At 42.1% G+C, this 19218-nt stretch overlaps 1 protein-coding gene across 5 annotated transcripts in view; it reads right to left on the minus strand.

Annotated features, from left to right (window-relative positions):
* The window catches only part of LOC121854143 (glutamate receptor ionotropic, kainate 2-like), a 152916-nt gene extending 151129 nt beyond the window's left edge, over nucleotides 1-1787 (minus strand). For all 5 annotated transcript variants that reach the window (XM_042348566.1, XM_042348568.1, XM_042348570.1 and 2 more), the window contains exon 1: nucleotides 1660-1787. The gene's annotated coding sequence lies outside the window, so the exon portion shown is untranslated. The remainder of the gene's footprint in view (nucleotides 1-1659) is intronic.
* Nucleotides 1788-19218: the final 17431 nt, after the last annotated feature.

The raw sequence follows: 19218 nt of genomic DNA on the forward strand, positions 1-19218 counted from the left end.
GTGTAATAATGACCTCTAACACCTGTATAATAATGACCTCTAACACCTGTACAATAATGACCTCTAACACCTGTATAATAATGACCCCTAACACCTGTATAATAATGACCTCTAACACCTGTACAATAATGACCTCTAACACCTGTACAATAATGACCTCTAACACCTGTATAATAATGACCTCTAACACCTGTACAATAATGACCTCTAACACCTGTATAATAATGACCCCTAACACCTGTATAATAATGACCTCTAACACCTGTATAATAATGACCTCTAACACCTGTATAATAATGATCTCTAACACCTGTGTAATAATGATCTATCTGTTTATCATTTCTTTAAGTCTGTATTTACCTGTTTATCCATTTGTTTGCCTATTCATCTATCCATTTATCCATTTTTTATCTATGTATCTATCTGTTTATATATTTATCCATATGTATATTTTTATCCGCACAGTATTAATTATTATTTTCCCTCAAGGATTATTAAGAGCAGACAGACTAAGTAACAACTCTATTTATTCCTAAAAAGCGTATTTAATTTTCAAGTTTTAAAGTATACGTTTAATTAAAGTTCTAATTACTCTTGTCTGACTAAGGATTAATGACGACTTGGGAATTAATTTAAGAAATCACCTTAATGACTGAATAACATACACAGGATATATTTTGGCGGGTAATTAAGTGCAATTAGTTTTGTTGTCTTGTATACAAAGTCCAATGTTATTTTAATTTGATATAAGTATTTTTTTTAGTCTTTGTTTTGTTGTAAAATTCGTTCTTGTTATTTTTTTCGTCAAATTTAGTAAAATAAATAATGATATGTGTTTATAAATATTTTAATCTAAAAAATTTAATTATTTTCATTTATTCGTGATTTGTCTTCTCATCAAAAACTTTAACAATTATTATTACCACTGAACACGTGTCTCTTTCATAAATAATAAGAAAAAAAATAATCTAAGGAACTTTTCTAACAATTGAAGATAAGTTAAAAAATTTCCAAACATTCATACTTTTCTTTCCCCAAAATATAAGAAACTATTATAATTTCCATATTTATTTTTATTCTCAGAGAAAATGTATTAATTAATCACATACTTGAATTTAACTTTCACGAGTTAGATGAAAAATCAAATATTTAACTTTTGTCTATGAAAGAAGAAATTAGATTCAATTTCATATTTAAATTTTCCTTTCACTAAAAAATAAATCTTATTTTTCTTAAAAGTTTTTTGTCAATTCTCGAATGAATTAATTTTCTCTCCAAAAATTACGTCAAGTTTACAGAGAAAAGAACTACATTAAAATCACAAATAAACACTTGTTGATTTTTTCTTTTTGTAAGTCACTTTGTCACCACACTTTTAATACTCAAAATATTATTCTTCGTTTATTTTAATTTATTTTTCACACGAGGATATAACAATCACTATTAGCTTCCAAAACCTAAATTGTTCTGAGTTTTCTGTCTCTAATTACGCCATGAATAACAGACACGATTTTTTGGGAGTCAATTTATGAATATTATAAAAATGTTCACAACTATGTTTTTCCTGTATTCAAGCGATGTGTGAAGACTTAAAAATCACAAGATAAAAAAAAATAAATAAATAAATTTCTAACGCTATATAGTAAGACTGGTATTTACTTCTGAAAATATGGAGCGCAGATGGAGTTACGTTTTTCACCAATCTTGTTTCTTCTTCTGAGTGTCGGTGTGAACGCGGCGGACACTGAATAGGGAACACCACGCAATACACCTTCACTCCACCACGGTCCGCGGACCACTGACTGCCTCTCTGTGTTGTCACCTCGATGCCTTCCTCCCTCTTTCTTTTATTCTCCCCTCCTCCTCCTCCCACGCTTCTCCCTTCTTCTCCTCCCTTCTCCTACTTCCTCTTCTTCTCTCCTCCTCATTTAATAATTTTTCTCCTTCCTCCTTTCACCCGTACCTGTACTTTAAACTATAAGTAAATTAGTGTACCTGCAGTTTACACCTTAATTAGTGTACCTGTAGTTTACACCTTAATTACTGTACCTGTACTTTACTCACCTAAAAACAAAAGGTGTGTGTGTGTGTGTGTGTGTGTGTGTGTGTGTGTGTGTGTATACTAAGCGCTTATACTCACATCATTACCTTCATCTGGGATACATCACTCGCCTCCAGTCCTAAAGTCCACTGGTTCGATTCCAGACACTCACCATCCAGCCAGCTGTAAGTGGATGACTAATTTTACAAGTTAGGAAGTGAAGCCTGACAAGTACAGTGTAGACCACGCTGTCTCTCGTGTACCGAACGGTGAGTGTGTCCCTAATGCACCGTCAGGCTAATGGCCCAGTCTCCTTTTTTAAACCTAACCTAACCTAACGCAACCTAATGTAACCTGCGTAACATAACCTAACCTAACGTAAGCCAACCTAACCTAAGCTCCGAATGGGGAGGTAGAAAATTGGTTTAATTCAATAGTAATAAAACACAGTATTTACCAATTACACTTTCCAAATTAGATGATCTCCCACCAATCACATTTCAGGACACAATCATTTTGCCAAATTCTAAAATAGATATTCTAGGCCTCACCATTTCCTCTAATATGTCATGGAAGCCACACATCCACAACATTGCTAAAGCTGCCTCCCGAGAGCTGGGAATGCTGTACAGATGCCGTAGCTACTTCACTCCTGAGCAGTTGCTTCAAGTATATAAGGGATTCATTCGTCCTAACTTGGAGTACTGCTCTCATATCTGGGGTGGCTCTTCTTCTGTCCAACTGTTAGAAGGGTGGAATCAAAGGCTTATTAACTCTCCTCCTTTAGTTGATAATCTTTCTTCCCTTTCTCTTCACCGCAATGTTGCTTCACTCTCTCTCTTTACAGGTACTTTAACGGGCAATGTTCGGTGGATTTGGCATCCTGTGTACCGCCGGCAAGGCCGTGGGCTCGTAACACACGTCTTGCCCGCGGTGCCCACCGTTTCTCTGTGGATGTCGGTCACACCATAATAACCCGTTATAGTACCTCCTTCTTTCCTCACACAGCCAAACTGTGGAATGCTCTGCCTTCTTCTGTGTTTCCATACTCATACAATCTGTCTCACTTCAACAAGCTGGTTTTCCGTCATCTTTGTTGTGAAGACTAATATAATCTTTTTCTTTTCTATTTTTAATTTCTTTTTACTCTTATTTTTCGGCCCCCTAGGGCCCGTTGTGGGTCGATGACCTGTGCCCGGGTGGACACAGGTATAAAAAAAATGAACCTAACCTAAACAAACCCCTTCAACAACCCCCCCCTCCCCTCCGTCATCACCACTCCCTCCCAACACCCCTCCATCACCCTCCTTCATCACCACCCTTCCCCAGCACCATCTCCTCCCTCATCACCACCTCATCACCATCTCCCCACATTCCCTCATCACACCCTCATCACCACCTCCCTCTCATCACCACCTCACATCACCACCTCCTCATCACCACCTCCTTCATCTTGACGGGTCTATCACTATGGGTACACATTCGACACAGATTAATGTCTTGCTCGATGTGTGTGTGTGTGTGTGTGTGTGTGTGTGTGTGTGTGTGTATGTGTGTGTGTGTGTGTGTGTGTGTGTGTGTGTGTGTGTGTGTGTGTGTGTGTGTGTGTGTGTGTGTGTGTGTGTGTGACCTCATTAGTGTTGTAAATATTGTTATGTTAATAATTATTTTTTTATGTTTGTTGTGGTAAATTATTTATGTCGTTACTGTTATTACTACCACTACTACCACCACCACTACTACCACTATCACCACTACCGTCACCACCACCACCACCACCACCACCACTACCACCATTACCACCACTATCACCTTAGACTCCATAAGTTAATTACAGACAAATCTAGCTCGTATATGTCATCTACCAAAAAATAGTCAGCAGCTGAGTGGATACAACGCTCACCTCCCGTCCTAAGAGACTCTGGTTTGCACCCTTAGTCCATCTAGATGTGAACGAGTACCTGCCTTTACAGTTGAGGATTTTAAGGTGGTTGAGTGCAGTGTTGGTCAGATTACTGTATCCTATGTGATGTAGTGAGAGAGAGATATGATTTTTCCTTCCTTCCTTCTTTCCTTCCTTCATTCCTTCTTTCATTACTTCTTGCATTCCAACCCTCCTTCCATCCATCCTTCTTTTCAATCCTTCCTTCTATCCTTCCTTCCTTCCCTCCTTGTGTCACCATTATCAGCACAGTGTTCAACTAACTCTTCTTAAACTTTTAATATTTTTACAGGGGATACGAGGTGAACTTTTTGAACATTTTATCTACATTTTTCCTGGTGAAATATTTCGTTTCTTCGTGTAAACTTTTTTCTTATTATTATTTACGTAAATTTCTTGTAATATTTTATTTTTCTTCGTAGTTTTGTTATTTCTCATTTTGCTTCGTATTTGATTAATTTTCTTGTCATTTCTTGATATTTTCTTCTATTTCTTGTTGTCTTGTCGTTATCTTGACGTAATTACTTATTTAATAATTAGTTAATTTCTTATTTATCACATTTGCTTATTACACTTTATTTTATATGCTATTTTCCCCCCACATTCATCTTATTCATTTCATTATTCCTCAATCCTTATTTTTCTTTACTCATCAGAAGAAAAATAAATAAAAGGAGTTAGATCAAAGATAGGAAAAGAAAGAAACATAACTCCATGATTGAAAAGAAAGAATATCTCTCTCCTTCAATCAATAACCAAATTGCTAGACGTATCCCGACATCAAAAAAGAAAAAACCCAAATAGTTGATCTTTATGGGCCAACATCAGCTGATTTCAACCCCGGTTTACATTTGGCTGAGAGATCACCCCCCCCTACCCCCCTTCATCTATTCCCCCACTACTTCCAGCCTCCTATCCCTCAATTTCCCTTCCTTCTCCCTCCCCATCCCTCAGCAACCTCTATCCTTCCCTTCTACTTTCCATCCCTAGCCTCTCCTTCCTTACTCCTTCCTATCCCACCTCTCATTCCTGTTATCTCCTTCCTTATTTCTTACCATCCCTTATCTCCCCTTCCATCCTCTTTCTCATCCGTAAGCTTTCCTTCCTTCTTCCCTCCCACTTCCTATCCCTCAAATTACAGTGACTTATGGAACAGTGAACCTCTCAGCCATCTTGTACAGAACCATAACTGAGGTGTAGAGGCGATAACTTGAGTGTTTGTTTTTTCTTACCATGAGAACAAGCGATGTGTGTGTGTGTGTGTGTGTGTGTGTGTGTGTGTGTGTGTGTGTGTGTGTGTCCAAAATATATTATAATATTTGAATAATTTTACATCTAATAATTAGATGATGATTTGTTATTTTGTGTAATTATTATTTTTTTATTTATACTGTTATTGTTTATCTTTGTGTTTATTCTCTGTCTCTCTGTCTGTCTTTTTTTTAGGTTAAGGTGGGGAAAGGATGGAAGGCATGCTGGGGCTCAAGGCACAGCCAGACATGGTTAAGGTGGGGAAAGGATGGAAGGCATGCTGGGGCTCAAGGCACAGCCAGACATGAGGGATGGAGAAGTCACAACATATAGTCGTGGGGGGAAAGGTTGGAAAAGAAGTTTAATGAGTTAAACAGAGGGGGACGACACCCCTTGTTTTACATATTACAGAGTTTGTTGGCTAACTAAGCTAACCTAGGATTTAGGATGAGGTTGCACAATGGTTACTTTAGTAGACAATGACTAGATTGATTTTACAATTACATGTTTATAAAAATCTTATACTGTATTACGTTATGGACTCACTTGATTGTGACTTGTTAAATGTGAACTAGTATCATCTAAGTTTTAATCTAAGGTGGATCACTGTGGCGGACATAGATGGGTCGCGGGTTGGGTTGTTGTAGTGCGGGCAGACTCCGGGGCCACCAGGCGTGGGGTCGCCCTCCGTTGATGTCTTCCCCGCATAGGTGGTCTGGGCTGTGAGGGTCGTCCAGGAGTTTGTCCCAAACCTTCTTCTCTAGGCGATGGAACCTGAAGTTGAGGGCCTCTGTTTTATTTCTTAGGTGGATGGTTTCCACTGTCTCCTGGTAGGGTGGCATTTGGGCACTGGCTGACCTCAAACACTTGTTTTGGAAGCTCTGTAGTTGTTGTAGTCTAGTCTTCCCGAGTGGTACGAGTGGTACGTGTGGGTACTCCAACACAGGCCTCACCAGCGCCTTGTACAGGTGGACTTGTATCTTCTCAGGCATCAGTTTAAAACGTTTTAATTTGGCTGCGGCGACTTTGGCTTTATTTAGTCTGTCCTTCACGTTGGAAATGATGCCCGTCCGAGAGGTGATGAGGCCGAGCAACCTGCCTTGTTTAGAGTACTCAATCTCCTCGTCATCGATCATCAATGGCGCCGGCTTGAATTTGGCTATGGGTATGACCTCGAATTTCGTGTTGTTTGTTTTTATTATCCATTTATTTTCATACTCTGAGATCTCCTCTATTGCCCGAGCAGTGAGTCGCGCCATCCTTGCTGTGGACCTTCCTGGGCAGGTGACGATCTGTGTTACATCGTCGGCATACATGACGTACTCGCTGCCGACGATTGGGGGTGGCAGGTCAGCCGTGTAGAGTGTGTAAAGGGTTGGTGAGAGACAAGAGCCCTGAGGCACGCCGCTCGAGAGTGAGAATTCTTCTCCAAAATGTTCGTTCATCTTGATTTTGGCTCTGCGGTCCATAATGAAGTTGCACAGCAGGCGCGTCAGGCTTTCGGGTAGCCCCAGTTGTATGATCTTATACTGCAGCCCTGCGTGCCAAACTTTGTCAAACGCCTTGCTGACGTCCCTCAGTACTACGTTGCACTGCAAGCGGTCAGTGATGGCGTTGGTGATCTGCTCGTAGGCCTGAGCTATGGCGGTGGATGTGCCTCGGTACTGGAGGAAGCCGAACTGGCGGGGATTATGCACGTCTTCGTCCTCCAGATGCATCCACAACCGCTTGTTGACTATTTTTTTCGAAGATTTTGGCAGGTACCTCTAGCAGCGATATTGGTCGAAAGTTTTCGGCTTTGTTTGGAGGCTTCCCTGCTTTTGGTATGAGGCGAATAACGGCGATTTTGAACATCTTAGGGAAGTATCCAGAGGCGAGGCAGGCGTTGCGCTATATAAGCAAGGGGAGTCTAGTGAAGTCATCCGTATGGGAGCGGCTGGAGCAGGTGCTGATGATCCTGCAACTGACCTAAAATGTCCTCCTCAAACTCCCTGTCGAAGTCCTCGTTCTCCTGTTCACTAATGGTAAAGATCTTCCGTAAATATCGCCGATGTAGTTGTTCTTGGTTTTCCTCCTCGAATATTTTCACGTTGTTTTGGTGGAGCAGAGGTGGAACCCATCAGTCGCTTGATCCCTTTCCAGAATGCAGCAGAATCGCGGTAATTGTTGGCAGCCTCCCACACCAAGGCGGCCCACTTTTGTTCATGTAGACGTTTGCTCTCGTGCTGGATGTCCGTCTGTAGCTCTCGGTACCGGTCTCTCAGCTCTTGCGTCCACCCGCGGATACTGGCTAGCTGTCTCACGTGAGCGTACTGGACACTGAACTGCCTCAGCTGGTGAATGGTCCTGTGAGTGGTGGCCGGGATGTTGTTGTCCATCTCCGTCTATCTATCTATCTATCTATTTGCCTATCTATCTATCTATCTATCTATCTATCTATCTATATATATATCTATCTATCTATTTGCCTATCTATCTATCTATCTATCTATCTATTCATCTCTCTCTCTCTCTAAGTTCTTTTCTATGTCACTATACATCTTTAATGGCAGATGGTTCAAGCAACTACCAGCTGGCTGTGTTCCCACCTGCCGCCCTCCTCACTGTAGGCAAGTTATCACCAGCTTTCTCCCACGTCCTCGCGGTGTGAGAGAGAGAGAGAGAGAGAGAGAGAGAGAGAGAGAGAGAGAGAGAGAGAGAGAGAGAGAGAGAGAGAGAGAGAGAGAGCCCGCAGATAATAAGACAGGACTGAGACACACACACCCACACACAACCACACACACAACCACACACACACAACCACACACACACACACACACACCCCCCCCACACACACACACACACACACACACACACACACACACACACACACACACACACACACACACACACACACACACACACACACACACACACACACACACACACACACACACACACCATTCTCATATCTCACAGAAAAATTCTTCAATAGAACCCTACCACGGCCCTTACCAAACACATACAGGGTTGTCTCTCTCTCTACGCTTGACTTCCGAAAAAATCGTCTATTGATAAAAAATGTCATTATGGATGGTTCTGCTATAGAGTTATGAACCAACAAAATGTCAAACACAATAAGTCGAATGAGAAGTTAGGAACGGTGTGAGGGAACGGCAGGGGAGGGGGAACGGCAGAGGGGAGGGGGAGGGGGGAACGGCGGGGGGAGGGAGAGGGGAGGGAAGGGAGGGGGGAACGGTGGGAACGGTAGGAAGGGAGAGGGGGGGACGGGAGGGGAACGGCAGGGGAAGTAGGTGTATTGTGAAGGGGGGGTGACTTGGTCTGCTGGATTTTTTGGTGGTGAATTTTGTAATGTTATGTGTGTGTATAACATTATCTAAAACGTAATGCCGTACTGCTAGAAGACTATTTGAGAGCTTAATGGATTCGAATACCATAAGACACCTAGATAGATAGATAGATAGATAGATTAGGATCCATGTCACAGGATACTGATAGGATAACAGGATATTGATAGAATGTAACAGGATCGTAATAGGAACATATTTTCTGTAATATCATAACTGTTATATTATTAAAACCAATTTTTATTATAGGAACTGAGTCAGGATATAAAATTATATTCAGGTCTCTGGCGACTTATATCCTTCGTTATATATATATATATATGAGTCACCCTGGAGAACTAATATGAATTCTTTTTCTTATCTATAATATCTGTCTGTCTGTCTGTCTGTCTGTCGTTGTCTGTCTATCTATCTATCTATCTGTCTGTAATTAAATGAAATTAATCGATCTGTCTGTCTGTCTATCTATCTATCTATCTATTTATTTATATATCTATATCACATATCTATCTATCTTTCTATCTGTCTGTCTGTCTGTCTGTCTGTCTGTCTCTCTCTGTCTATCTGTCTATCTATCTGTCTTTCTGTGTGTCTGTCTGTCTGTCTATCTATCTATACAGAATGTGTCATGCACAGTGTGACGACCAACCATGAATAATAGAAAGAGGAAGAGGGAGAGAGAAGGAGAGGAAGGCAGGAAGAGAGAGAGAGAGAGAGAGAGAGAGGAATAATTAAAAACGAAACAGGTGGATAAGTGTGTGTAAGGATAAAACGGCAGTCTGTCTATTTATCTGTCAGTAAATTTGCTGATGACACTAAAATTGTTCGTGTAATTAAATCTGACGAGGACTCCCCAAAACTACAGGAAGATCTAAACAAATTTTTTCACTGGTCTCAGAAATGGCAGATGAAATTCAATGTGGACAAAAATGTAAAGTACTCAGTCTAGGAGATGTAAACAGGGAAACCAGATATCAAATGAACAACGATGTTATAGAGAAATCCGACTGTGAGAAAGATTTAGGAGTAATGATAAGTAGGAATCTTAAGCCAAGTAAACAATGTGTATTTGTCTGAAACAAGGCTAATAAAGTACTGTCTCATACAAATGAGTGTTAGTTACAAAACTAGCGGTCATCCTAAAACTATATCTTGCGCTTGAGACCGCATGAATTACGCGTTCAATTCTGGTCACCGTATTACAGAATGGATATAGAATCTGGAAAGAATTCAGAGGAGAATGACAAAACTAATCCGGGCGTTAGGAACCTTGAGTACAGAGACAGGTTAAAGCATCATAATTTGCACCCTCGAGAGACGTAGAGTGAGGGCGATATGATAGAGGTGAAATGGAAGTCAGGGCTGAACAAAGTGGACATTACAAAGGTACTCAAACTATGCAACCAGGAGCGAACTCGTAGCAATGGTTTTAAATTAGACAAATTTAGATTAAGTCGCGAAATCGGTAAACATTGGTTTGGAAATAGAGTTGTGGATGAATGGAACAAGTTACCAAATATCACTATTGACTCAAAAACGCTGGATAGCTTCAAACATAGGTTGGATGGCTATATGACCAATAGGGGTTGGGTGTAAAATGACTGCCCAGTATGGCCCGCTGCAGTTTCCTCCATTCTTATGTTCTTTTGTTCTTAATTGTGTGTAAATGAGGCAGAAAGTCAGATCATCAACGTGGGACTTGGTTACATATGGCAGCAGGGTCCACCATTAGACAACACATTATGCTTCCAATATCATCCCAGGCGGTAGTACCTCCCTGTTTGGTAGCTGTCCACTACCTGTGTCTCGTGGGGTATTTTGGTTCTAATTAATCCATTGGTGAGGTTAAGTTAGTTGTCCTGACCATAAATGAGTGTTTCTGTTTGGAGGGTGAGGGTGTTGGAGGGTGAGGGTGTTGGAGGGTGAGGGTGTTGGAGGGTGAGGTTTGTTGAGGGTGAGGGTGTTGGAGGGTGAGGTGTTGGAGGGTGAGGGTGTTGGAGGGTGAGGGTGTTGGAGGGTGAGGGGTGTTGGAGGTGAGGGTGGAAAGGGTGAGGGTGTTGGAGGGTGAGGGTTTGGAGGGTGAGGATGTTGGAGGGTGAGGGTGTTAGAGGGTGAGGGTATTGGGGGCTCCATGTTGAGTGCTTGCCAAGTCCTCCTTCAAAACGAGTAAACCTCTTCCTTGACGTTTTTACCCACTCAGGGCCACTTCTCTCTCTCTCTCTCTCTAGAACCCCTTTGTTTCCTTCTCCTCCCCTCCCCTTACCCCCCTCTAGGTCAAAGAGGTGCGTAAAGAGACTAAGGTGGGAGTCTTCTAAGATGTATGACTCGAGGAGAGGTGAGGTCAGTCCACACGAGTGACCTGACCTTCATAGTCTGACCTAACAGAAGGTCAAAGGGTCAGGGAGAAGGAGGAGGAGGAATAGGAGGGTGGAAGAGAAGGAGGAGAAGGAAGAGGAGGATGAGAAAGAGGAGAAAGAGGAACATAAGAACATAAGAAAATAAGGAGTCTGCAATAGGCCGGTTGGCCTGTGCATGGCAGCTCCTGTCGAGAGTTACTACCACTCTCTATCATCCATGAATCTATCTAGCCCTTTTTAAAACTTTCCAGCGTTCCAGCACTTACTACAAAGTTGCTAAGCTTGTTCCACTCGTCCACCACCCTATTTGTGAACCAGTTTCTTCCTATCTCCCTCCTAAACCAAAACTTAACCAACTTGAATCCGTTGCTCCGAGTCCTATCCTGCTCGGATATTATAAGAACTTTATCTATAACCCCTTTATTGATTCCTTTCACCCACTTAAATACTTCTATCATATCTCCCCGCACTCTTCGTCTTTCTAGGGAATGCAAGTTAAGTTTTTAACCTATCCTGATATGGAAGGTTTCTAAGTCCCGGAATCATTTTTGTCATTCTTCGCTGCACCGACTTTAGTGAATTTATATCCATTCTATAATAGGGGCACCAGAACTGAACCGCATAATCGAGGTGTGGCCTGACTAGCGCAAGATATAGTTGCAATAAGACCTCTGCACTCTTGTTACAGGAGGTCAAAGGTTAAACATAGCTTAGTGGAGCGTTGTCTGGCTATTGCGTGTGTGTGTGAGAGAGAGAGAGAGAGAGAGAGAGAGAGAGAGAGAGAGAGAGAGAGAGAGAGAGAGAGAGAGAGAGAGAGAGAGCAAACTTTGTAAGTGTTAAAGTGTAAATTGTTTCAGTAGCAAGCACATGTGTATAAAGTAATTAAATGTATCGTAATTAGGTATAAAATAATTAATAAGAAAATAATTAAGGGTCATGACAGGTCATTAGTGTGTTAGGTGAATTGGTGTTGTTGATATATGTGTGTGTGTGTGTGTGTGTGTGTGTGTGTGTGTGTGTGTGTGTGTGTGTGTGTGTGTGTGTGTGTGTGTGTGTGTGTGTGTGTGTGTGTGTGTGTGTGTGTGTGTGTTTAGCAGGTAAGGAACAAGGTATCTCACTTGAAGCTCTACATTATTCCTGGTACAACTGTCAGACTGTACCTTACCTGCCAACCACTACCACCACTACTGCCGCCACCACTACCACTAATACCATTCTACCACTACTACTGCTACTACTGCTACCACAACCACCACTACCACCATCATTACCACCACCACTACCACCATTACTACCACCATCACTACCACCATTATTACCACCATCACTACCACCATCACTACCACCATCACTACCACCATCACTACCACATACCACTGCTACTGCTGCTACCACTATTACCTCCACCACCAGTACTACTACTACTACTTTAATATTAAATATCCTAATACATGAGTAGCTATCCTAGCTGTGTTGAATTAGTTGATGGAAGATCTATGCGGCATTCAGCGACTGTTGCCTCATAGTCAATATTTAGTGTTGTCGGCTTTAGGCCGACTACTACTACTACTATTACTAATAATAATAATAATAATAATAATAATAATAATAATAATAATAATAATAATAATAATAATAATAATAATAATAATAATAATAATAATAATAATAATAATGGTTTGCTCCTCGTGTAACAAGTGTAATGGCCCTTGTTTCATAAACAGAAGAATTATATAAATGGGTTAATTACATTTGATTTATATTCTGATTCATCCCCTGTAACTTTCCACTAGCTATGAGGTGACATGTTCAGTGCACGTGATAAGGTGTGCCCACGGGAAGCTGCGTCATACTATGCTGAGAAAGGCATAAAGTAGCTGGCTTTGGCCACCTGAAGCGAGCAGTAGTTTGATATCCTTGACTAGAGGAAGACGTTATTTGAGAGCCTTCGTGGATGGCCTCTCCCTCGATGGGTCACTACTCAGAGTCACACTCATAATCTTGCATAGAACGGACGTTGATTCACGGTCTATATACATCGCCGCCGTCCTCTCCCTCCACACTCATAAATAGTGGAAGTTACGGTTGATCTACATTCAGGAATTATATAAACAATACTTTTTAATAAAAGCAGAAACTACAATTGGGTTTCGTTACTAAAACCCAATGTAATATAAATGTACCAGCCTGGTTAACTTTGAATTAGCCAGCTAGTTCACGAGGATGGCCGGCCCTACAGCCACCTAGGAGCGAATTTGTTAAGGTTTAGAAGCTGTCGCCAACACCACAACCACACCCTGAGTTAACGAGCTGCATGACCCAGTGTCACGGAATAGTCTGAGAAGACAACTGCACTGACTATCCAGAGTGATAAACTGCAGCAACTGATGCTGCAAGTGCCAGAGAACTTGAAAAAAAGTAGTATAGTGTAGGAGGTGGGCGCCTCGAACTGGCTAACAACATTGCCGATAAGGGCAAAAGGCTTCAGCCTTAACAAACAACAATTTAATGATACCATTGCTCTCAGGTATGATTGACCAGTAGAAGGTTTGTCCTCCAATTGCGTGAGTGGCACATCCTACGACACTGACCACGCCATGGTGTGCAAGAAGGGGGGCTTCGTATGCATGAGGCACAACTAAGTAGGGGATTTCACAGCAAATATACAGAAGCAAATCTGACACGACGTCACGGTGGAACTGACCCTCCTTTCATTGGACGGTGAAAATCTCCATCACAGGACTTCAAACACATCCAACGAAGCCCGTGTGGACGTCAGCGCTCAAGTATTTTGGACTTGCACTTGGTCCTATACCGCCAGAGGTTGTGAACAACAGAAGAGTGAAGCTGCCTTGATCCACATTTTAAATTCTCTCCCCATACTCTGTGTTCTTGTCATTCTTGTTCCTTTTGTTAAGGTGATATGCAAGAAGTGACCATTCTCCTGGGGTTAAATAATGGCTTTTCACTCGTGTTGGGATAATAGCGACCCTGATGGCTTCTTCTAGAGGGCGCAGGGGGGGTCTAATATCAGGGATAGTGTGCATCAGGTAATTCCAGCGATGTTTGCTCCATGGGTGAATGATGCACACGCTGCTTGTGGCTCCGTTTTAGCAATAACAGACAGAGCTTGGATTTCCTTCATCACTCATTTACCTTTCCCGCTAAGTATACGGTCATGAAGTCATTCGTGCCGGTTACAGCACCTAGGTGTGTTTGGCCGTCCTTTGTTATTTTGACCTCACTTCCGTTGAACACTTCTATTGCTCTGTCATGGTATTCTGGCTTCACAATGAGGAAGGACTTGCTGGCATTTGGGTAGTCTTGTATTTATGGACCAAGTGATGTTATCAGGTCCCACCACTTTTTTATGTCCTCCACTTTTCCTGCTCCTGTTAGGTCATCAGCACATGCCACTTGCTTGACCTCGGTTGTTTCATGGTTTATTGTATGTTGGAGTCAGTATATAAAGAGCTAATGAGGTCAGGGAGCTGTCGTGAGCGCAATTGATTATGAGGCAAGTCATCTCGCTGATCGTTTCTTTGGTGGCCGCACACTTGGGTGGTTCAAAGAGGTTAGCTGGCGACTACCTGACCTTTTCTGAGTAGGCTTCTTTGACCCACTTCTCCGCATCGTCCCCCTCAAGCCTTTCCAATTTGTTGACTGTATGTCATTCACCTCATGAACAGTATTTTCTGACTGAGTGGGTTCACAACTATCGTCTGACATGTCATCATCAGGTGACGGATCTCTGCCCAAGGGAATATGACTGCTGGTGCCTTTCCTACAACCCACACAAGGTAAATTATTTCTCACACAAATACTACTACTACTACCACTATCACTTCTACTGCTACTACCACCACTACCACTACGACTGCTACCACTACCACAACCACCACTACTATTACTACCACCACTACGACAACAACCACTTCCTCCACCACCACTACTACCATTACCACTGTAACATAGAAGGGTCACACTTCAATGTAAATACACTGCATTGTCACCTTTATCTGCACGGCTTACTCCACACGACCCAAACCACTAGTTACCAGCAGGCAACTAGTAAGAACATGAGTCATAAGATGGCTCCTGATCGGTGGAAAACCATGGCCGGTTTTTGGGGGCGCCATCTATGACAGGTGATGTCTACCCTGACCAAGGAGTCAACGCCAGTACCACTCTCACCATTATCGGCTCTTGTCCTCCCTGTTGGCTCTGTCGTGGAGTGAGCCACTGTTACCTACACTGCCTGTACACCTCAGAATCTACTGGCCAGTTATTTGTAACGTGTATTAGTACAGCTGAGTACATTATTTTTCGCCTTGTATATGTGTTTTGTGTTGATTTTGTTTTAAGAAAATTACTTAAAAATCACGAATATTTTTCACGTCCTAGTGCTGTCAAATTAAGCCAAGTAATGCTGCAATAACTAAACCTACAGTAAAACATAACTAGAAAAGTTCACAATACAAACACATTGTCATTTGTTACGTCATTGGGCAAGAGTATTATAAGGTATTATAACTAAATTACTTCAACCAAAAAACACACACAGGTAAAGAAATCATTTAAAATTTGAGATTAAAATAAAAGTCAAAGTTAAAGTAAAGTAACTAAAAGAAATTTGCCTTCTTGATTACTCTTTTTCCTTAACACCAACATAACCACCATTAACACCACTACCATTACTACTACCATTACCACCACTATTACCACAACCACCACCACTCTAACCACTACCACCTCCACCACTTCAACCACAATCCCACAAAAAATTCCACCAGGGTGGCACTCGCTGGTAGCTCGAAGGTGTACAGAAATAGCCAGGATTTCTAATTAATTCACACCTCTCTCGTCCACCTATCTGACGTGAATCCCAAGTTCAGGTGTGTGTGGTGAGCTGGTGGTCATGGTGGTGAGAGAGAGAGAGAGAGAGAGAGAGAGAGAGAGAGAGAGAGAGAGAGAGAGAGAGAGAGAGAGAGAGAGAGAGAGTGTGTGTGTGTGTGTAAATAATAATAATAATTAACGGTTTATTGAAAAAGTTCAGCAGCCCGAAGGCTGAAAATATACATTGGACAAAAATGACTTATTACATACAAAGACATGGGGTGGGTGGGTCGTTTAACAAAAGCTTTCATTACTAAAGGAGGAACAATGATTGAACATACAAATTATTATAGTTTACAGTTGATGGCCCGGGCCTGGGCTGGTCATGGAGACACCAGGTGGTGTGGTGTTCACGTGGTGTAGTAACTCGTCCTCGGGTGTTGATATGAAGGACCTCACGTGGTCATGGAGACACCGGGTGGTGTGGTGTTCACGTGGTGCAGTAACTCGTCCGTAGGTGTTGATATGAAGGACCTCACGTGGTCATGGACACACCGGGTGGTGTGGAGTTCACGTGGTGTAGTAACTCGTCCTCGGATGTTGATATGAAGGACCTCACGTGGTCATGGAGGCACCGGGTGGTGTGGTGTTCACGTGGTGCAGTAACTCGTCCGTAGGTGTTGATATGAAGGACCTCACGTGGTCATGGGGGTCACTGTGTGGTGTGGGGTGGTGTCACTACCTCACTCTGCTGGGTGGTGTTGTGTTATCTCGTAGTCAGGTGTGAAGCCGACCCACTGTTGCTCCCATGGTGGACTGATTAGCACCTCCTGGTCAGAAAATGGTGGTCAGTTCCCAGGGGTGCATATCTCACTGGTGGGTCACTGGTACTGTCTGGTGCTGAATTCACTGGCTTAAACACTATTCATCGCTGTTCAACACTGATCCCACTTCTTTCCGATCGAAATTGTCTCTTTTGATTATGTAGATATCCCAGTGGTGAGGATGGGTCGGGGAGAGGGACTTGAGGAATGGGCCGAACATTGGCCAAGGGGGTCCGATGCTCAGCAGCGCTTGGTAGGTCTTGACCCTCCTGTAGTGTGTGTGTGTTTTGAGTCACCTCAGAGCTCACCAATGAAGGTGACATCTTTAGTAACTCATATCATTGTATCACAGCTGGATGATCTTCATACTGGATTCCAAGTGGACAGCAAAGTAGTAGTAGTAGTAGTGTGTTAACGGAAGGGAAAGAAAGAGAGAGGAATGAGAGAGAGTGTGTGAATATGTGTGAGAGAGCGAGAGAGATAAGGAGACAGTGACACAGGTAAGCAATCTCTCATCACTACCTTAATTACCACATCACAGATAAGAGTTCTCTCTCTCTCTCTCTCTCTCTCTCTCTCTCTCTCTCTCTCTCTCTCTCTCTCTTTCCCTCTCTCTCTCTCTCTCTCTCCCTGTAATTATTTTAACATTTTATACAAGAAACACACAATAATCTCTTCCACCTCAGGGCTGTAAACAGAAAGAGGAGGAGGAGGAGGATATAAAGGAAGAGGAGGAGCAAGAGGAGGGAGAGAAGAAAGAGGAGGAGGAGAAAGGTGAAAGCTATTTAAGAAAATACTGCTGGTGGCTTGTGGCTAAGGTGTGCACTTAAGTGATTAGCGCAGGTGTGTGTGTGTGTGTGTGTGTGTGTGTGTGTGTGTGTGTGTGTGTGTGAGTATTTGTTCTTGGTGTGTGTGTATGTGTGTGTGTTTACACACAGGATAGTGTAATGCATCTAGAGTGGCAGCATTATGTCAGTGTTAAGGTGCAGGCACTACTTGCTCCTCTCGCTTTCAGTTATCGCAGCTGGCTAGTGCTCATGGTGAACAGAGAAGCAACTTGCGTAAGTCTTCCCCTGCCAGTGCACAGCCTCTTCACCATCAAGACTCCTGCTGTGCCTCCTCGTGGCAACACACATTAACTGGGTGCCTCGTGAGCCCAGGCTTGACCAACAGGGAATCTCTACCTCCACGTGTCACCAGCAGCTCAAGGCCCAGTTGCCAACTGGAACCCAAGTGTCTGTGTGTGTGTGTGTGTGTGTTTTATTTAGCATCAATGTCATTATTTTTGATAGTCAATGACTCTCTCTCTCTCTCTCTCTCTCTCTCTCTCTCACCATGTTTACGAACTAATGATCTCTTTCCCATAAAACCTTCTTACTGTAAGCGCCACTACAAACAGTCTCCCATAAATGCTAAACGCCCCCACTTTACCGCTAGGAGTGACGACCTTATTGTTTTGTGTGGCATTGCCCTCTCTTTGCCTCACGGACTTCATTTCCGGTCATAAATCAAAGTGTTTGTTTTGCTCAAATGGGGAAATAAAGGTAGCGCCTCATTGATCGTAACTGGCTGAACATAGTGCCTCGTTGAACGTAGTAAGTAGCGGGATGTAATAATTATAACCCACCTCGTTAATGTAGTTCAGTAAACAACCCTCAGTGAACGCCATTAAAAACATCTCTATCAGGGCATTTCCGAAACTCAGATCATTAACCCACCTCGTTAAACTCGCCCATTTTTCAGCACTTCATCGTTAGCTGGGAACAGTGAACAAGGGCGTCTTCCTCTCTTCCTTGAACACCGCCCGTAAGTTCATTAATCATGGCCCCTGGTGCTATGATCGGTTTTTATACAGCTATACGTTCTCTATGATGAGGGCGCTTGATATACTCCTTTATCTATATATGTATCATTATTTTCTTTGCTTGGAACCAAGGAAGGTAGAGTAAGGAAGCTCAACTCCCTTTAATTTGCGTATATTTTTCAGTGCCGCCGTTCGCTACTTTATCTAGCGTTGACAGACATAACTAAGGCAGTATTCTTAGAAAACGAAAGATGTCGTATAGCGGGTTAACTATACTAACCTTGATGTATTTATAATTTGGTATATATATATATATATATATATATATATATATATATATATATATATATATATATATATATATATATATATATATATATATATATTCCAAAATGACTGAATGTATGGTGTCGAGTATTTTTTTCATGGTTAAACACATTTCTTACAAGATCATTATCATCGGACTGTAGAGGTATAAGGGTAAACAAGAATGTTATAATGCACTCTATTATATAAAGTAACAATAACAAGACATACAGAAAGGGCTGAGTCACCAAACAGCCTTATCCATGTACCTAACCTAACATACTGTAATGCCATCATTCACCATATATATATTGTGTTGTCAATGTGTACAAGTAATGTATTGTCAGATAATAAGTGACTTAAAAATATTTTGTTTTATTAATTTAACTGTTAATGATATTTAAATCAAATGTGACTTTTTCCTGTGACTTTTTTCCTAGCCAAAATTGTCACATTTTTTCTAACTTCATTCCTGCGACTCTTTCCGTTCACCACGCCACTAATCTGGAG

Source organism: Homarus americanus, unplaced genomic scaffold (assembly GCF_018991925.1).
Source record: "Homarus americanus isolate GMGI-L3 unplaced genomic scaffold, GMGI_Hamer_2.0 scaffold24277, whole genome shotgun sequence".
Classification (NCBI taxonomy): Eukaryota; Metazoa; Arthropoda; class Malacostraca; order Decapoda; family Nephropidae; genus Homarus; species Homarus americanus.